This window comes from Triplophysa dalaica, chromosome 21 (genome assembly GCF_015846415.1).
Source record: "Triplophysa dalaica isolate WHDGS20190420 chromosome 21, ASM1584641v1, whole genome shotgun sequence".
Taxonomy (NCBI): Eukaryota; Metazoa; Chordata; class Actinopteri; order Cypriniformes; family Nemacheilidae; genus Triplophysa; species Triplophysa dalaica.
Genome location: NC_079562.1, coordinates 13,839,091 through 13,861,300, shown reverse-complemented (window position 1 = coordinate 13,861,300; position 22,210 = coordinate 13,839,091). Strand labels below are relative to the sequence as shown.

At 37.8% G+C, this 22,210-nt stretch overlaps 1 protein-coding gene and 1 long non-coding RNA gene across 2 annotated transcripts in view; one reads left to right on the top strand and one right to left on the bottom strand.

Moving 5' to 3' along the window:
* The window catches only part of acap3b (ArfGAP with coiled-coil, ankyrin repeat and PH domains 3b), a 54,761-nt gene that overhangs the window by 963 nt on the left and 31,588 nt on the right, over window positions 1-22,210 (top strand). The window lies entirely within an intron of this gene.
* On the bottom strand, window positions 12,043-13,819 carry LOC130410142 (uncharacterized). The gene is made up of 3 exons (XR_008904982.1): window positions 13,192-13,819; window positions 12,704-12,834; window positions 12,043-12,536 (listed from the first exon to the last, which is right to left on the bottom strand). It is a non-coding gene; the product is annotated as an uncharacterized LOC130410142 (long non-coding RNA).

The following is a 22,210-nucleotide window of genomic DNA, read 5'->3' as shown; positions in this document are numbered from 1 at the left end:
TGTTAAATAAATGATTTATCGTTTTTCTGTGTGCTTGGTTTGTTAAACATCGAGTATTGAGCAACGCAGAGGTTGTGGGTTCGACACCCTGGGAACACACGTTACTGTTAACATGGATGTACACTTTGGAATAAAGTGTTTTTTTTTAACATTCATTTACATAGCATCTTTTTGTAGTCGTGGTTAAACAGAGGACAGCATGTGTCATGGCTTCTAACATTTGAAGTTATGGCGTAGACTGTATGAACTAACTGGATTTATAGTACAGTTTGTTCATGTCTGTAGTTCAGATAAGCGCGTGCAGCTTTCAGCATGGGCAGATTCACTGCTTCAAATACATTCAAATGAGATGAGTCACATGTTTCCTCATAGATGATCATTCAGAAAGAAGAGTGGACTGGTTACAGATTGTGGCTTTATCTGTTTATCCGTCTATCTGTCTGTCTCAGACATTGACACGAGAATGTCTATGTAAACATCAATGATATCTTCTAACAAAACAAAAGGACATTTATCTATTGATACAGAATGACACTGTACTGGAAAGGATTTGTGTTTCGTTGTATGTTTATGCCTTTGAGATGGAAAGGACTTGAAGATGTGGTGTCTCCGGAAGGCCAGAACATCTGTATAACTAGTTTGAGTGGGACATAACGGCTAACCTAATTCGGAGTCCAAACCAAATGGAAATATTTAGAGGAAAATGATGGTTTATGTTGTATAGAAGTGTCTTGTATGTTCTGTCGCCTTTTAACATCATGCTGATGCATAAAAAACTTTAATACTACCATTCAACTGTAATGCTGTTTTTCGTATGGATGAAATGACTAGAACACTGTATCCCACAGCAATGTGCTTGACTTGACTTTCCATTTCCAGTAAAACGAATCAACCATGTATGATGTAAAAACAATATAGCGTACTAAATTGAATACAACCCATGTTTGGGTTGTATGCAGCAAGCAATGAGCTAGTACAAAGCTCACCCAATTCCTTGGTGCACGTCTTAAGACATGAGCTTTGTCCATTTAGTCTCTTGTTTAGATTTAGTATTAAATACTTCCCATATACCAAACTAAGCGGGAAAGAATTTCATTTCTTTTCTCTTTTGGAAGCACGACATTTCCAGAGCCCAAGTAACCGAAGCATCTACAGAAACAGTTGGGATTCCTTGAGGAATATTCAGTTTCCCTAAAAACATAAACCTCTACTGAGTCACTTTAGCGAAGAATGAACAACAAAACTGGCGGGCACGCAGTGGCAGTGCGTGTGTGGATATGTTGATGGACGGTCGGCTGCTGTTGTGTAACACACGAAACTGGGACATGTAGAGTAGGAGGAAAGAAAATAATCTCATTCATTCAGACAGACTGTCATCTTCAGGAAAGGTGGAGGTGTTTTAGGCTTCCTCATGCTTGGACTTGCAAAACATGCCAGAATTAGAACATAAAAGTGAAGGATTGGGAGGATGTCAGGCGTGGCTGTGATATTGTTCGTATACTTGCCTAATACCTGAAGTACCTAAGTGTCTTATCTTAGTTCACTGAAAATTGTAAAAGGTGATGTAAGAGAAGTTTACTCCAAAAGGAAAATTCTGTCATTATTTACTCATCCGCTTGTCGTTTCAAATCTTTATGAATGTCTTTCTTCTGCAGAACACAAAATATTATTTCAACCAATCAATATTTGCCGCCTTTGACATCAACTGTATGGGCACAAAACCATATTTCTCAAAAGATCTTCTTTTGTGTTTCACTTGTTTGAAAAGACGGGAGGGTAAATAAATGATGAAAGAATTGTAATTTTGGGAACGTGTCCCTTTAAAGGAGTTGAAAGTACATATTTTAGTGTTTCTCAAGGGACGTCATTGTGAGCATTAATACAAACAGTTTCCTTCGGGTCAACGTTTGTCGCAATTCGGCACAAGTTTAAAGAGAGTCTTTTTAAAGAGAGTATTATAAGCATGTTTATAAATAGCTAAATAATAATACATCTGGTTTATAGGCATTTGAGGGAAACTCATTGAATGCTGAGGTTTGTTGCTGTCACAGTTTTGTATGTTTCTTGCTTGGTGAGTCAGAGAAAGACAGATTTCATTGTTGGCCTTCCATTATTTGCGTATGTGCGTTTTACAAAAGCTTTGTAAGTGAATCTATGCAAAATTGCACGAGTTTTGCACCACAACCTTTTTACAAAGGCACAATAACACACCTGTCACAATGTGCTTTATTCAGTCTTTACCCGTGATTGCTGGCTGCGTCTTCATTGACAATGCAGTAGAACTGGCATGACGCATTGTGTACAAAACCGTGAACTCCCCTCACACCTACCTTTCACAGAAACATGTATGTTTATACACAAAGAGGTCAAGGTTACAGATATGTGGTTGGCATTTATTAAACCATCACATCACACCATAAAAAAACTAAAAGTCAAACAAAAAAATCAAGTTTGTCTGAAGGAGGTAAAAGTTATTACGTATACAGTTTCATTCATAAAAACTTGATTTACTTCACTGTCACACCCAACGGCAATGAGCTCACTGCCTTGCAGAACAATTGCCAAGAATGCCAAGCAAGTGATGGCACTTTTATAAATATGCTGCTGATTATTTTAAGATGCTTTTATTATACGGCAGAAAATATTATGTTTGGTCCTCCTCTCATAGTTACAGGAAACGACCACTTTTCTACAGGCTTCCCACAGTGAAGGAAACAGACAGATATAGAGGTTATGACCCTGGATCACAGCATGTGTTTCTAATGGATGGGCTTCCTTAAACGGCTGTCTGGAATGCATGAAGAATGTATGGTTTAAGATGACAGCCAATGGAACCTGAGAACATGATACGAGCGTGGCTATAATGCTAAAACCATACTCTAATACACTCTTCAAGCTCTTAAATTGAAAAAAATTAGCTTTATGAGGGTTTGAAATTGAATAACTGTTCAATTGTGTTTTTAAACCATTGTGTCTACACTTTTATGGTTTGGTGTAAATTAAAATAGCAAATCAGTAACCCGTGAAAGGTCATGAAGTACATTGGTTTTAAGGCCAGCATTTTTAATGTAGTGTAAATCAATGTTATTTTTTTCAATAATAATCAAAGCCTAAAATCTTTAGTTTCCAAGTCCTTGCGTTTACTCCGAAACGTTTCATCCTCTTTCCAAATCTGTTCTATTTCAGCAGGCAACCCCTTTAATTCATTCTCAACCGTAAATCAATTCCTGCTTTAGTAAAGACACAACCTCATTCAGGCCTAAATGTCAACAGGATGTAATCCTTTCTCTTGTGAATAATGAATATCTTCGTAATACGCATAAAGCAATGTGAGCTGCTATCATTTGCAGTGGATTCATCAGGACTGGACGCCATGGCAACAGGCTTTTTGGAGAGGAGTTGGATTGCTACCTCTCCCTGCGTGTTTTTCACATGAGTTACTTTCTATGACTGTCTATTTAGTGATGTCAATATAATTCATTTAAGGGTTTCCAGCAATTTGCTAATGCTGATTTAATGTATTAAATCATTAGGTCAAGACAGAATAGGTCGATATTAAACTGATTCATAAATCTGATTCTGCTTTTGAAAAAAGTACTTAGAGAATTGAATTATGATTCCATTCTGGCTTCTAATATTTGATCATAGGCTTCAAATGAAGGAAATGTCCAGTAATCTGGAAGGGTTTATCCCATGAAACAGGTTTTCAGAGCAGGTATGTTCGCATTAGGTCAATTATTAGACTCGGATTAAAGCCTGAATCGGCATACAAAAGGAGCTTTACAGAGCATAAGCTGGAAATAAGTGATGTAGAATTGATTGTAACAGAAAACAAACAAACACTGGGGAATAATGTTAGATGCATCCTGATTTATGCACGCACTTGTGTGTATACATTGAAATGACATGATTTCAAGTTCCAACATGTTTCTTTTTCGTTCACAAAGTGAATTCACTTAGATTTATTTGACAAGCCAAAATGTAGGTTTTAACAGTTTGTTAAGAGCCAAACGTTCATCACAAATCAAATCTAAAAGGAAGAAAAGCTCATAATAAGGAATTACAGCTGTTTTTCTTAAGAGAGATTGTTCCACCATGGCTTCAGGAGCATGCTGGGAATACCAGGATGTCTACTTTCATGTCAAGGCCGTGCCACTGCCATTCAAGAACTTCAAAGGAGCACAAGAAATTGAGATGTTACTCTGTTGAGTGAAATATTTAGCAGGAGTTAGCAAAATAAATATTTATTTTTATCATGCAGTCAAGGCTGGTAGTGTTTATATCATTTTTCAGGTTTGTAAAGAAATAACAGTAAATAAGGGTCCATAATCATGCATTATTTATCTGAATTATACTAAACTTGACCTTTGGAACTTTGCGTTTCTACTCTAGCCCAAAACTTCAATTTTTGGTGTTGCTGTGGCAACAATCAATATTGTTTATTAGGGATACACCGAATGTTCGGCAATCAAAATTTTATGATATGATCAAGCAGGGAGACGCGCATACTTTATTAATGCAGCAAATGTGTCGCAGTGTGTGGAGCATTTTACAGTGTCAGAGAAAGATACAACGTCTTTGACGGTCGGTAACTTGTGTACCTCAGACTGAAGGGGGCGGTCTGACAGTAGCTCCGCCTCTCGCGTCATTCTTTGACTTTGTACAGTGGTCGCCTGCACAGTTCCCTGTACTAAACAACTTGTCAAAGTATATTCTGTGCATAGACCTATTTCACAGCGTGACGTGTAGAAATCGGAAGTAAGGTAAATGCTTGTCCGGTCAATGCTTATAGGCCTAATATAGGCTATTCAAGAAGGGAGAGGAGTCAATTTTCTTTTCGTTTAATTTAGCCTACTCGTTTTGCTCAATTTTATTTTAAGTTATATTGTATTATATTGAAAAGCCATGTTCTTTATTCGGCCTTCGGCCAAGTGTTTCATTTTTATTCGGCTTTTGCCAAGAATTTCCATTTCGGTGCATCCCTAATTGTTATTGCCTATTTGTACACCTAGTTCCAGTATACATACTTTCTATGTAGACCCCAGCTATGGGTTTGTATGATATTGTTATTATCAGTGTTTCCACCATCTTGGATTTTCGCATGTAATTACTTACTGATCACATTTCTTTACATGATACAACTCACAGGTCAGAGTTGACCAAAGTTTCTCTTTGGAATGTGCCAAAATGTGAAACTCCTGATGAGCTTTCCAACGTTTCCAGTCTGCATTATTCGTATTTGTATGAATATCAATGGAACGGCTAATTTTGTCTAGTATGGTCACGCATAACTCTTAGTATAAAAGGTGAAAATGTATATGTTTTACAATAAAATACTTGTTCACGGGCATACAGACTTCATGCGTCATCATTTGTTACCCCTAGTAATTATTTTAAATGCAGTTCGTAGGAATACCTTCACATGAGCCAGTGGCCACTGGCAGAGTCAACACCAACATTATTGAGAGTAAATAAATGTTGGGCAATTATGTTCTTCATTCGAATGGATTACTCATGGCTTCTAATATACTGTGTCTCGCAGAACACATTTTGAAGATTACACAGATAAGTGCAAATTCTTTTGTCTGCCTATTGCATCAAATATTGGATTGGGTTATCTCTGTCTGTTAGTCTCTGTTAATGTTGTTAAGTTTGAGTTTGCTCAGTGAGTCAGTTAATACTAGTGTTTACCAATGTCCAATCTTTAGGGAGGAAGTATGAAGGTGTCCTAGGATAAGGTCATAACAGTGCAAAGTTTTTAAATTGATGATGCATTTGAGAATTGATAACTGCCTGGGCCTTATATACTAGAGTTTGCCTGTGACTGTGCATTCTGGGATAGCCTTTGTTAATTTGTCTACTCTGTTAGATTTGCCCAGCATTTGCATCAGGATTGAATCTACTGAACTGTATGGTGCGTTTGAATGCTGACTCTATTGGCCGCTTTCCAGGTTTTGGAACAGAGCAATTGTATAGATGCACTGTTGTTTCCTGTGTCACACAAAGATCAGGGCGAAAGAACAAGCATCGTGCTGTGTTTTCAAGAAATAACAAAAACCAGAATGGTAAGGTCATGAAAAACACTATTATGTGGTCTTTTATCAAGATGAGCTCTACCCGTGTGAAGTAATCCCCTATATCTTTTGAATCTGTAGAAAGACACATGAGACATATTGTTGAAGTCTATGAATGGAGACTCCTTATCCTGTGCGACACTAAAGGCAGGAAAAGTACAAATCCCTTAAGCATAAATCTTATGAAAAGTGACTCAGTTTTCTGAAAGAACTCGGGTAATTATTGGACAACAAACTGTTTAGATGGGCGTTTAGAATGATTAATAATATGAACATCATGAATAACTTCACTGAATTCAATGTTAATGGCATTGACTATATGTACTTGCCTGGGATTTTAGTGGTCCACGCTGACTGGCCATGGATTTTATTATAGCAGTGAAATCCAATTCATTTTGCCAACTTGGGGGAGGTTGTGTCCTAGGATGAGGTCATAACTAAGTGCAAAGGTCTCAAATTGATGATGCTTTGGGAATGGGTCACCAGGTTCTAACTATATATATCTAGCTATAAAATGCTTTTGCCAGAGTTTTTTTTAAATATTTACAACAATTGTTATATTCCTGGAACATTTGTGAGAATGTGATGCTTGCAGCTTTGAACCTTTCAGGGAATTTGAATGTAGAAGGGAAAGTCTGCTCTTTCTTTCATCTGCAGAACGCAAAAGAAGATATTTTGAAGACCATGTTGACTTCCATTGAATGGACACAAAACCACGGAGACGTTTCTCAAAATGTCTTCTTTTGTGTTCTACAGATGAAAGAGTCATAGACAGATTTTAAGGCTTAAAAAGATATGAACGTTTTATTTTTTAAGAAACTACACCATAGTGATGTAGATGCACAGGTCACCAATCTTGCTTTTTGGAATTGTGGACCCAAGTTCTGATGTGTTATCTGTCCTGAAAGAATCATGGAGTATGTCGACTCTGAGCAGTTTATTTGAGGAGGAATTTGATCGTCTGTAAGATGATTCCAGTGATAATGAGAGGACATGTGTTGTCTGGGGTTTTCTCATCCTTTGCAGCTGATCATCACTTCTGTTTCTTTTCATTTTGACTCCTGACAGAATGTCTCTTTTGAGCACAATGGGAAAACATATTTGTGTACACATCTTTGGCTCTATGTTCATGTCGGGGCCTCTGTTTCATACTTGCTTAGTGTGGTTGTCTCCAAAATATCTCACTATTGTATGCGAGTTATACTGCCTAAAAGTTAAATTTTGTTTACTACAAAATGCAAGCTTGGACGTTTGGGTTATGGCTTTTAACAAGCCTTTGACCTAGACATGAAACTTTGCTGTTGCAAGAATGATGTCTTATTGAAACAACCTTATAGTCACATGCATAGCTTCAAACCCAAGCAACAGGTTTTGCTTGTGATGAAATTCCAAAACTCTTGAATGTGAAATCTCGTTCTGCTGTTTAAACATTGTCTTCAGCTACCTCAAATGCACAATCATTGAAATGAAAGCGAAGATCATCCACAATGACTTTCCAAACCTAAAGCTTTCAAATCAACTAGATATATATTTTTCTTGTGAAATGTTGATATTGTAAGTGAAATAGTGCTGTATTAAATTCCAGTAAAGCTGAATGCTATCTCCATCATCACTTACAAAGATTTATCTGTGGATTTGACGCGTTATGGTCATGGGGTTTTGGGTAGGTTAGTATTACAGACAGTCGGACCTCTCAGTGCAGTGGTTCGGTACTTCCTTCATATTACCACATTTTGAATTTGCTTAGGCTGAAGAACTAAGACTGAGGAATTAAATCAGTGTTGTCGTTTCTGAGACTGCAGTGTTTGCTTTTCGATGTTATGAGAAAAGTGTAACACCGTAGCAGAAAGTTTGGGAAGAAAAGTGTGATCCATAATGTTTTTTCACAGTAATCTATAGCTCCATCTGCAAAAAGCAGTACCTTTAGATTTAATGGTATCAATATTGACTGTGGACTACGTGTTTCCTCAGAGACTCTTACCAGTGTATTATTTACATTGTTGATCCAAACATTTCTGTACGCTAGTCGATGCTAACTGCTAACTAGGGATGGGCGGAATGTCCAAAAATCTATTCACGGAATGATCTTTTATTTCACAGTAACAATCTCCTATTATAATTCTATATCTTATACATATTTTTTCTTAGATTGATTTCATTTGTTTATTACAGTTATTTGAATGCTCACCATAATTTAGGCAAGTTATGAAAATGTACTAAAGATATCAAATTTTGATAATCCGATTTATTTATCTTCATGCTTTATCTTATGTATACAGTAGCAAGATAGACAACGTGTATAATGATAAACTATGAATATATGCACAAACAACGAGAGTACAATATATGACTGGTATTATAAACTGGTGTTCAGGGGGTCTTCCGTCATGGCGCCCATCGCTACTGCTAACGCTGGTGTTTTTGTGGTCTATAGCTTCCCTTACATGGCTTTTTTTCTCTGCTTTATTTATTCTTTTGACCTCGTTTGAACAAATATTTATACAACACAAGTTGACAAACAGCTGCTCTTGACAAACGGATGCAGTCAGACATTCTGCTGTGTTGTCTGAGGTCATCCACTCACACCTATGCGAAAAATGACATTTACTCTTACTGAGTCCATGTTAAATCCTGTATGAATGTAGAATGTAACTCTTTTGCCGTCTCTGGATTCATCTGGTTTATATAGAAACGTCAATGTGTGTACCCCATGTTATCAATCATGCATTCGACTCATTCTTTCTGTTGCTTGCTCAGCTCTCTCTCTCTCTCAGTCAATCTCTATGTGGTTTGGACTCTTGCCTCTCCACCTTCCGCTGTGCTCTTGTCTCCTCCAAAGCTGAAATTCATGGTCGACAGATGGACTTATCAGGAAACACGTCAAGCAGCCATTATTAACTAAACTAATGAAAGTTCCCTAGACAGTTGTCTGACCAAGCATGCTGTAGTAAAAGTCTCCAATGTCCACCCTTATTAATATTGTACCCCTGTGACCTAAATGCAGATATAATTCAGTCATAAGTCTTTTTGCAATGAACATTGGCCATTATGTTAAAAAATACATGATGTGTACGAACAACAGTCTCTAGGTACTGGCTTTTTGGTGTATGTTTGTAATAGTTTTGTCCTCATGAGAGGTTTTGTCCTCTATCTTTCCTGTTCTAAGTCTGACCCTAAGCAGGTGTTTCTGTTTTTTTTCTGGTACTGTTCCTTTAAGACTTTCTAGTTAATACAGCTTCAGTCAGTAAGAAGTCAGATTGTCTTGTATCAGTAACCGCGCTATGAAAGTGCTAACAGTGCACTTCCAATGTTATAATGTCATTAAGCTGATTTCTGTGGTCAAACCTTGTTCACATGTAGCATACGCCACTGATGACTTGTCCAGAGCTTGCGATTTTAAACCAAGTTTGAATCCCCACTGTGGGAATTTCACAAGACCAAAAAGACGTAAAACTGCACAATAGCTGCACATTTTTCAAAGCTGTTTAAGAGCTGACCCTGGCAGACCCAACACTGGAAAAATCAGGACGGCTGAAACATTGTCATTTTGTCTAATGGATGGCGGCGGGGAGGAGGGAAGCACATGCTCTGTGTAATGCATGCTTGGTGTGCTATGAAGCCCCAGTTACCCAACCAGCACATGTGTCCTTAGAGAGAATTATCTGGATGCAGCGCAACTTGATTATGTTTTGACCGCAAATAGAAAGTGTATATGTGTGCTATAAAGGCAGGAATGAGATGTTCATGCCAGAATGTGCATGAATTTGTAACATACAACATTATAGGATTTTAGTAGCATTATTTATATTATCCTTAAGTCCTCTTGAAATCCTAAAGATTATCATAGAGAGTTGAATATTAGTTTTTAAACCAATCAAAATAACAAAATTTGCAAATAAAACAAGTTCATATTCACTTTTAAGCAATACAACAGAACAGTCATATTTGTACATCTATTTAGGAAAATATTTTTTATGTGATAACCTGGATTTTTTGGTCTTGTTGTCATGCTGTCAGTCTTTCACATTGATGTTGGATGACTTTGTCACTCCTGAGGTTTGATTTTGTTAAAATTCAACAGACACTTGACTGGAATGATTACAATACATCTAGAAATGATGATTAAATGAAAATTGGGAATGGACTCCTAATGGTTTCTGTATAAGTGGTTTAAATAGCTTTCCTGTAGCTCAGTGGTAAGAGCATGACACTAACAACTCCTAAGGTCGTGGGTTTGATCCCGGGAGATTGCACTTGCTTAGAAACAAAAATGTGTAGGATAATGCTATGTAAGTCACTTTGGATAAAAGCGTCTGCCAAATCTAAATGTAAATATAATCATTTGCATAATATATTGATCCGGAAAGGCTTTCTGTCACTTCCTCTTTAGATAGTGAAGATGCTTTGACCTTCATCTGAAAACATCTCACATACTTACAATTGAAACACAACCTAGTATGCTAAAGCTCTCGTGCTCATAAGATCAAACACGTGACCATGCCCTGTAGGTCCAAATCACAGTGACACACTTTGACCCCACCCCCAATGCAGAACATAGTGAAGAAGACACATACATGAACATAACAGTCCCACACATACAGGCTGTCACATCAGTTTAATGTCTTCTTCGGAAACGACAGACCACCTTCAGAGTTCATATAAACATTCAGGGAAAGACGAGCTCTCATGACTCATGAGAATCAACTTCAGCTCATTCTATCTAGCAGCATTGATGCTTTTCCATAGAAACATGCCATACCTAAAAAATGTGTGGCGTCACACTGAAAACTAGTGATGTGATGACACGTTACACACATTTGCCTTCATTTTCACAGTTTCCTTTCTCTTTCTAGTTCTCTCTGACAGCTTTCTCGGCCCTCTCGCGATTGCATAACCAACGTGTCGAGGCTTATCCGTCTGCTCCAGGTCCTCGTGCCAAACACAACACCCTGCTAAGAGAATTACCTCTTGCTCCAGGGTCCTGGCACTGTCAGGTTTAAAAATGTTACACGCTGACTGTTGCTTCTCAATGAGTTTCCTGTGAAGGGCTTTACGTTAACTTTTTTGCACAAAGAACCGGTTCTACGGAGTTTTACAGTTTGGTAGCACCGGCCAAACAGTTGTTGCACAAGTATACATCTATTATCATCAAAAAACAGGTCATCACATAAATATACAGGGAAATGAAAAAAGGACATTAACGTTGTTGTTTTGTTAGTTTTGTATTTTCAATCCTCAAAATACATTTGTCTATAAAAATACTGCATACATACTACAGCATTTACTACAGTAGAGTACAGTAAATTTATTGTATACTGTAGTATATTTGAACATTCTGTATTCTGTCTGTCCCCTGAGAGCCGTCCAACACCGCATCGACTGCCAGTCAGCTGCAACAAATGTTTATTTTTGGGAGAATCATTCTTGTGGAAAAGAAGCTAGGTTCTTTTCAGACTTTTTAGACAGGGAAATGTCTGACAACGCTCAGATCAGTAGTTGTTTCTCAGTTCTTGAATTCTTTCAGACTTATTTTAGTGGCTGGGTAATGCAGTGATTGGTGTACAGGCCCCGGTTTTCTGCTGGCTGCAGTGCAGGAATGTGATGTGTGGCTCACCTCACCTGTATGCAACATGTCTGATGTCTCCCATAATCCTGTTTTAGTCTTGAGCAATGGTGGTCAATGAGGAAATCGTTTGGATCTAATCTATAGATTCAAGAGATCACTCTAAAACATCATTTCTAGATATATTGCGGTCATCCCAGTCAAGTGACTGTTGAAATTAAAGAGAAACAAACCTGAGGAATGACTTAAAGCCACCCAACAACAATGTGAAAGACTGAGAGAGTGCTTACTGGAAGTTTTGCACAGTGAAATACAAGACAGGATTGATGAAGAATTGGTCATCTGTAGGTGGTAATGTTAATGGGTTTTCCGTCCAGATGGCAAGGACATACACTGTAAAAAAAATCCTGTAAAATTTACAGTAAACTACTGGCAGCAGGGTTGCCAGCCAGTTACTGTAAATTGTACAGCCACAGTACTGTAATTTAATTTACAGCCATTTACTGTAATTGCAGAATACAGGAAAAACTGTAATTTTGAATAGCAACAGTATAATGCTGTATTTTTTACAGCAAATTGCTTGATTTTAATTTACTTTATTTAGAAGAAATACATAAATCACTGTATATCCAGTATGTTTTGCATACTGGATATACAGTGTTTATTTTTTTTTAATTGATACAAAAATACATTACAGACAAATTGTGTACGTTGTTGTACATGAAATAATTTTATTCAGTAAGAACTTCATAGTATCCAACATGGCTCTTTAAACATTAATGTTTAAACAACACGTTAACCAACATTACCATCATGAAACAACATTGCAAAACAAGGCCCAAGTGAGTCTGTAAAACGGTCCACATCTTGATCCATCAGAGCACAACAAGTAGCTGGAACTATGGAAACGAAACAAGAGAATAATGTTAGATATTCAATTTATAGTCAGAGAAAAACAGAGGACAACATCTACAGTCAGAGAATAATAAAATGATGTAATTCAATGATGAGATCTGTGTGTGTGTGTGTGTGCGTGTGTCTGTGTGTGTGTGTGTGTGCTTCTTACTTTTCATCGATTACACTGAATATTCATCATTGTGTTTAGAAGAGCGGCGACATGTGGGTTCACTGCAACCTGTTTCTTCTGTATCCTGGCATTTTAGATGACGCTGCTTGTTCCACTCTCTGGATTAATATCTACAAAGAGTCAGGAAAAACTAAATGTTATATATTAAATGTACAAAATATATTATATTAAAACACATGAATTAAATTATCAGCTTGCTAGTGTTAAATAGGGGAGACTTCTAAATAATTTGCCCAAAAAAATTGCATCTCTCGTTGAGAAATATTGTTTTAAAGGTCTTAACAGGTATATAACATTAACATATCTATAAAAAGCAGGTAAGGAAGTTGTTCAATTAATAGCTTTCATTGGACTCCAAGTACACGCTGCCCCATCCTGGTACTCAAGATTGAATATGTAACATGCTATGAACAGAGTGGGAAGGCCAGACATGAAGCTGTGCTGAGCACCGTCACACACAACCTAACCTTCAGTAGTCAGCATCCAGTGGCCTGCATGGCAAAGTGTGTCCTAAAACAAACAATTATACATGTGACAATAGTAATAGTTAATAGTGACTATACAATTATCTTTAAGCATTTTACATTTTAACTACATTTTAGTATAAGTGACTCTACAAACAAACTCTAAGCAAATTAAACAGAGTAACTTACACTTAAAACCGTACTTATACAGAAATGTAATCCAACTAACGTTAGGGATGTCACGGTCAAGAAATTGTCACACTAGTATTTTGTAACGGGTCTCACTCCCACCCTCCAACGGTCCTATTTGGGAGACAGGCCTGCTATACAATGAGGGTGTCGCTAACGTCTTTTGCTCAAGCTCTCATCTGGCCTCCGATACATAAACTGTATATCTAGATGGTTACGTACATTAATCACTTTACCGGGCTATCCTCCGTGAACATCGACTTACCTCAAGCTATGGTGACTCATTTTAATTTGGGCGCTCGATTTAACGGATGACTGCATTTGCAAATTTGAATTACACCACAAAATAATCACGAGCGAGTGTGGTATCCCAACTGTCGAAGCATGTAACTTTTACCGAGTCTACGGCGGGCGCGTTGTTCAACATTTAAAAAACAACCGTCAACTTACTAATACAATGAACTGTAGCTCGTCACATACCGCCTTCACTCCTTGTGTGAACAAAAACTCTAAATAACATGAACAACTTCTGTCCTCAGGTGCTATAGCGACGGAGAATGTTTGAAATCTTACCGCGACGGCGCTGCTGAAACCCCGCAAGACTCCTTCGGTCCCCGCGGATGGAGGTTGAATCCGGGGTTAGCAATATGAACCGCGAATTTAGATACCTCTATATAAAGTTACCAGTATGATAGTTACCAAATATGGAAAAAAAATACGTAATAAGTTACTTACCACAGGTGTGAATCATTCATTTTGCGCACTACCCCAATCTCGACTGTTGAAGATCATCCCGCCATTGTAGATTTGAAATTTACAGCAATATTCTGTACATTGAGTTAATCCGTCACGTGACCCCAGAATGCATTGCACTTTACAGCAATATTCTGTATTATTTAAAATACAGTCAGCTTCTGTAAAATAACGCTGTAGTTTTTACAGCAATTCGTTACAGTGTACTCCAAGCTCTTTTTCACGACATGTCTTTTGTTAATGCAACCACTGTGTTGAATGAGCATACGCTAGTGGATTGCTTTGAGCGTAGGGTGGGTGTATTTTTTTCGTCTCTCTCCCTGAGATGTTTGAGGTTTGTGGAGAAAAGTCAAACCGCAGTCATTTTGGCACGGGTTAGAATCATCTGGCTGGTGAGCATGCTGCATGGGTGGCCTTAAGAACGCCACATTTTGACGTCATGTTGATCTGTCGTGCATCGTGTTAAGTATCATAAATTGCATTGAAAGTACTTCCATGACTTACGATCAGGTGTAATTATTGGTTTGTGGTGCTCCACATCAGCAAAACTAAAGTAGGCGATTGAAAATAAGATTGCACGTTGGGTTTCATCTGGCTTAAGAACTGAAGGGCTCCATCAGATATGATATGACACATTTATGTTTTCGGTGGCTAAAACACCGATCTCAAACAATCCAAGACTACGGTTGACAAAACAAGCCAGCAAAAACACAATCCCCCAACATTCTCAAAAGCAATTGCCTTGTAAGGCAGGGGTTGCTATGGGAGATACCCTGCCAGACTCCATTACCAGATGGGTCGAACCTCAAACTCTTCTCCACAAAGCTTGGTTGGATGGCCAGAGAAGGCGGTTAAACGCTGATGTAATATTTGAGCATCAAGGAAAAGGGAACAGGATGGATGCCCACAAAGCGGTAAATGTAGCAGTGCTTGTGCTTGCAGCAGAACGGATCACGTACTTAGTGCAGATGTTTTTGCCTCGATGTTGCCTAAAACTTGGCGTAGTCCTTTAGCTCACTTAGGGAAGAGGTGCCATTTGCGCTCCTGCAGTTTGCAGAGGAACGTTTGAAGCCAAAGTAAACCCAGTCTGGCCAACACTGTTAGGACCCGCTTTTTACCTCACCACAAATGATGCTTTAGTACTTGGGTTGGGTTTTCTCTGAACTGTCCCTGAAGCAAACGGTCTGCTCCTCAGGAAAACTGATTGATCACCTCACAGTCCTGTCATTTTCACATCTGCTGTTCTATTCGCTGCTTTGCGAAAAGTCAATTATGTGTGTATCTGAATTCGAAATTGGCTGGTCTGATCTGCTCTATCAACCTGGCCAAGTTGGTCTTCAGCTTGTCAGTTGGTTTAGCTGTTTTTATTCGGTTAGTTTAGCTGGTTGACCACCCCATCGGCGTTAAAAGAAAGCCACATGAACTCTGTTCACGTCACTGAAAAGGAATGGCGCTTCATGTAGCCGGTTTATAAGATGATTTATAGGTGGATGTTGAATCTCTGGCAATTTATGTCCCATTTCCCCACTTTTTAAGACTAGATAAAAGGGGGCGACTCACTCCATTAGACACTAAGAATATACACCCTCACAAACAGATGCTGTGCACCTGATGGGCAGCATGTGAGGCTCTCATCGGCTACAGCTGAGAAATCTTCCTCCACACCATCTGCAACCATTTACATGCTTCACCATTTACATATGTGGCACAGTGAAAGGGAAGAAAGACTGGATTATACCCCAATGTTACAGCTAGCACGGTTGACGTACATCACAGTGATCTGGGAGGCTCTCACGATGTATGTGGGTTTGGAGGGTGAGATCCTTTTCATTATCTCCCAGCACCACTCTTTGAAGGCAGTGTAATTTCAGGGTGCTCAAAAGAACTGCAGTGACGTGTTGAGATGTTGCTTGTTGGTCTGCACGACCGTCGACCGCCCACAGATTAATTGATTCTGTGTGACATGGTGGCATGAGTCAGTAGAGCAAGTACTGTACTTTTAGCATGATCATAGATGTTTGTGTATTGTGTATGATTATCTTTTAGCTGTCTTCATAACACAAACAAATGTGTATACCTATACTTTCTGGAGCAATGTTCCTCATTTTGTCTTTGTTATACCGTTGATACATTCTTAAATATTTACAAGTTGGCAACTACAATATTAAGCCAAGCTGAAAAAACATTTCAAAACCTGTTATACTTGGCAGTTATGCATTTTAGACAACAGAAACTAGTGGCGTAATGCTTTAAACAAGAAACACATGCTCTTCATATCTTAGGACATATTATATGATTGATGTCATTTTAAATAAAGGTTATATCTCAAATAACAAGCTTTTAGTCTATAAGGCTGTGTGGATTGCCATTTGAATCCCATTGCACTTGAATCACTTGACAGATTCCTGTGCGAAACAGGAAGTTAAAGGGATATTTTACCCCAAAATAAAAAATTCCCCATGTTTTACTCACCCTCAAGGTATCCTATTTGAGTATGACTATCTTTATTCAGAATAAGGCATTATGGATATTTCTTTAAAACAAACGCATCAATTTACTGTTAAGATTGTGTTGAAATCTGGAAAAATAAACTTGAATTAAATTTGACCACTTTATTAAGTTTATTCAAGTTTTATAATCCCATTGGCAGATTTTTTTTGATTTTATTTGGCATTTTAATTATTTTCTTTGAGGAAAAAAATATCGATTTAAGAATGTTTTGATTTTTTGACTGCAAAGCAAGACAAAAACTACTAATAAATTCATATTTTAGCATCAATTAAGAGTAAGACTTATAAATAGGCTAATTTATGATAACACATTGATACATTTGCCTCCCACAACTTTTTTACTGAATTATTTGTAATTTTAGTTTGTGAATGGACACAGAATTCTCCATGTTCGTTGAACCAGCCAGTCCTCCTCAGCTGTAAAACAAAACCAAACCTTGCTTTTCTCCTGCTCAAAAAGTCATTTAAGTTTCATAAATAAGCCATCTCGCATTTGTTTTTTTGGTTGCTTATAAAGTAAAGGCTGTAAATAGCGGACGCATGTTGTGGACACAGATTGATATTCAGTGATCCGTTTGCCGCGGGCCCTAAAGGCTCCTCTCATTCAGCGGATGAAAACGGCCCCTGTGTTGGCCTATTGGGTTTGTTTGCTAACAGTCCGGGCTTTGTTAACGGACACAGCTCAGGGAATGTGCTTAGCTGCACTGGGAGCCTGGACACAACATAGCATTTTAGTGGACTCGCAGGTGTCTTTATAATTCCCCACATCTGAGTTCATCCTTCATATATGGAAGATGTATAGCTTTACTGCAGCTGTGTTTGACTGTTTCACAGTCTTAGAGGTCACATGACTGTTGATTGAGCTCACAGTGGGCTTGTATTCAGTCGAAGAAATGGGAAGTCTATCATTTCACCAGATTAGACGAGAGAAATGTACATATTTTATAATGCATGTCTACTCCGTTGAAGAAATAACTGAGACAAAGAAGAAATACAGTAACTGGATTACTTTTTGACTTACTTTTTGACTTTTTTGTATCAAACCCAATAAAACTCAATTTTTTTCTTAAAAATAAATTCCTCCACAATGCTATACTAAAAATAACTTTGATATCTTTCATTTTGACTGAGTAAGGCCATGATAAAGATATTTAGCCTTTTTTGTGCAAAATAATAAAAAGCTAACCAAAACAGTAATTTCAGTATTTAAAAACATTTATTTATGTATTATGAACGAAAATTAAGGACATTTTTATTTCTATTTAATTTTGAAATATATCATATTAAATACTCATGTTTGTCATTTTCGTTTCTATGGCTGCTTTGAATTTTCAGATTTATAATAAGATTTAGGCCCTTTATTTGCAATAATACACTGTATATCCCAAAACTACCAACATACAAGAAATATTCGACATACAATAACATACAAGCACTGAAGTGACGGTGTTACACATGTGGTTATCACATTTTCTTAAAAGCAAATGTAAAAATTTTTTATCATAGGCTATCGGTCCTTCAAACAGGGCAGCAAATAAAATTAACAGCTTCTATCTTAGAAATGTTTAAACCCCAAGAGTAACATCACACCATTTTAACAGACTGTGAAATAGAGGACGTCCACAGCCAAGCAAGGAAATTCCAGCAACGAACAGCAACTCGTTTTGTGTGCAGTGCATTTAAAATACACATACTGTTCATCCCTTATGCGTTTCACTCCAGGCCTCTGTATTATTCCTCATCTAAAATGTGAGCAGAGTAGTTCTGAGGATAGACTCATGATTCAAGGGCACAGATGCGTACACACACATTCGCTTGAATGGAGCCAAGAAAAGCGTATGGATGGCTGGGAGGCAGCACGCTCGAGTTTAAGATGAAAGACACGTGAGCCATCTCCACATTGTCCATCCGCTCACTCGTGTGGACATTACTACATCTATCAGACCAAATGCTATTCCTAACCCAGGGGTTAAACGGTGGGCCTTATCTGAATGAATGCACACATATACACAGACACACAGCTGGTTGTGGTAGATGTCCATTGAGAATCCATTGAGTTCGATCTTTTACAGCAGACACTTTTATCCAACTGAGGAATGTTTGTGATGAAGTCATAATTAGTTGGATTCTGTTCATAATACCAACCTGAATAAAAATTCATTTGGGTATGGAACAACATGAAACGGATGAAATAGTGAAAATCTTAATTTCAGGATGTTTTGTTCTTTTGTTTAGTCCCTTGATGTTCTTGCAGCCTATAAATGAAAAAAACATTTATAGATCGGAGTGACATTTGTTCTTCTCTAGCAAGCATTTAAAACGCGCACCCAACACAATTCATTTAACATCCCAATTGGAACAGCTCTGAAAGCACATTTGCATGTGTCATAAATAAACTTGATAATGTTGATGCCGTTAAACCAACACGGTCACAATTTATAATGTAAGAATATGACAGATTGGTGATGTACTGGACCAGTGCACCAACAGATGGTCTGAATCTGTGCTGTTCCTAAAAAACATGGTCTCATAAGCTGTGATGTTATCACGTGTCATTGAGTCTATGGTGTCATGGCAGCCGGTCATAGACTCCCAGGACAGTTTTATGCAGTTTATAGTAGCTGTGTACATCACCATGCTTTTATGCACATTTTGAAATATCGCATCAGAAACAAGAGATTGAGTCGGAGCCTAAAGCCTCATGGGCAAGTGCTCCAACATGTGGTGCGGTTCGCACTCGTGGTCCTTCCCCAATTCCGCCCCCACTTTGGTTCTTCTCCCACTGAACCTTCCAAATAAAGGCAAAAAGTGGCAAAATAAAAGTAAAAAAGTGCTAGAAACGCAATTTAATTTGCAAAAAAGTTTCTACGCTCAATAGTTTTTTGTTTTTTGACTTGTATAAATAAAAGTTAATGCAAATTATGGGGAATGAAACTACATTCTCTGAATAAAGTCTGATGTAGTAAACATTAAATCCAACTAATCGTCTGTTTCCGCGAATAATGTATCTCCGGTTTCCAGGTCTTGTTTTATTTACCGTTGATTACTAGGTAAGCAATATCATCTTCATCCACTTAAACGCAGCTATTTCATATTTGTTTCTTTTCTTTTTTTGCCAACTTTAAAAAGATTTGCTTCACATTTGGATGTTAAACCCAGCTAATGAAGAAGTGTCACAGAGTCTGTTGTGCATTCTCAAAATCTCAATTTTTTGATATGTCAGCTTTCATGACCTGTCAGTAATCTCATTTTCTCAAGGTTTGTAGATTAAGGTGCCGTATGTAGTATTGATGGTAAAAGATGAGTTTTAATGGATAAATGATCTACTACAGGGGGACCGAATTGACCGAATTCTAAGTAAACATGCTATTCTTACCTTAAAGAATGTTATGATTGTCTACTCTCTATACTGTAGTTGTTCATCAGAATGGAACAAGAAGCCGAGTTGCCTCAGCTGTCTACAGTATTTTAGGATCTATTACCTGAGCTCACTTTATAAGCCCACCTACTGGGCAACTTGAAGGACCACCAGCTTGTCCGTGAATCCAGGAGATACTTTTTGTCTTCACATGGAGTGTGTGTCTTCAGCTGTTTTCTAAATGCTCGGTTCCACTACTAACAATAGTTCACGGGGATGTGACATCCCTGCTGCTCATCACAGATGACATGGAGTTCAAAGGTTAAGTGGGTTATGAAATGAAATAAAAACAAGAGATGTTCTCGCATTGCACAATGTGATTGTTTTTCAGTTTATTGCTCAACCCTGTAGCATCGGTCTCCAAGATCAGCCCAAAAAATGTTCTCAGTGATGATCCACACCTTCTGTAAGTGCTGTTTTGGACAGCAAGACTTATAGCCCCAAACCTTCCCTCTCCCTTGAGAGAAACCGTCAGCTGTGAGACGCAGGCCAGTGTTCAGCCTAATCTCTGCAGTTTTTTCTTCCCAGAGAAGAATCAAAACATTCATATATCTAGTGTCACAGTTGTCGGTCTCAGCAAGTCACAGTTGACCTTTGCATCAAAACTGCAGTGAGGATTTGTATACAACTCTGTTTCTTCACCATCTTGTTGAACCAAAGATGGCAGGTGTCAGTAAATTACCAAATGTGTGTTTGTCTGTTGAGTATCGATCTCTCACCACCTCATAACAATATGTCTTGTTAGTAGACAGAGTGAAAGACCCCCTCCTGTGACCTCTGTGCACCTTAGTAGTTGCTATGACAACTGACCTATGTGTGTGTGTTCTTTCATTTATTTAAAGTGTGTTGTGTGCATTTTGGGCTAATGGTTGAGTGGCTTAGGACGGCAGGGTGCATTAAGGAGAGAAACTGTGTTGTGATTGGGAAAAAGATGGAATAAAGGATTAGAGGTCGACTGACCTTTGAATTCAAGTTTTGTGACGATTTTTAATCATCTTATTTTATGTACAGAAAAATAAATAAGCAGAGTTGGAATAAGAGAGCAGTTATACATGCCTGGTTTTAAGTGTATTTGTGGCGTAATCTTTTGTAATTCAGGCTTGGTAAAATTGATTTGAAAAAAATCATAAAACTCGCCTTGAAGTTGGTGCTAATTTTCATAAATGTCTTTGTTCTGTTGAACACAAAAGAAGATATTTTGAATAATGTTGGAAAGCAAACGGCTTTTGACTACCATTTTCATTTTTCCTACTATGGTAGTCAATGTTGGCCAAGAACTGTTTGCCTACAAGCATTTGTACAAATATATTTCTCTGTGTTCCTCAGAACAAAGACATTTATACAGATGTGAGTTAATGAAGACAGAATGCATCAACATGCAACTAGGATGCATCTTGATTATTTCTTTAACACAAATAAAAAGCCGATAAACGTGCAAGATTGCATGCAGAGCTACACATATGCTCCTATGAGCCTTGCTTGAGTTAGCTAATGTGATAAATCTAAGTAACAGAGCATACTGTGTGGGAGGATGTAAAAGCACGTCAATGGTGGAGGGCTGGCGAGGGACTCGCATGAAAACCTCAGACGTCTCATTTTTTCACATGTGTACCAAGTCTGGCGAGCCGACAATAGCAAGAGCTTTTAGCTGGAATGTAAACTGGATTAGGAAGGCTTTTAGATGGCGTAAGATTCGATATAGGCTATATCGTCATGCATTTATGAGGATGTGTGCAGTATTGTTGCACATAGTTATTGAAGTTCTAACAATAATTATAGAAAATGTTCTCACTTTGTATTGCTCTTATTTCATACTACTGGGTACACTGGGTACATATCAAGCTTTTACTGGGGTCTACGTCATTGATGTCAATGGGGAAACATTTTAGTGTTAAAATTGACTTGAATATGAAAAAATAGGAATGTGTAGTTCCGTTTGTTATACTGTTGTATCCTTTCGTATATTCCAGTAAAAATATAATTTCATGTTATAAGAACATAATAATTTTTTTAGATAAGCATCACCTCTTAATATTCATGACACAAAACAGATTCAAATCCTGGTTGGGTTTGTTGTTTTAATACCCCATAAACTTGGTATTAAACTTTGCACTCTTTGACCATAAAGTAATACCTTGATTTGTGTGGCTTG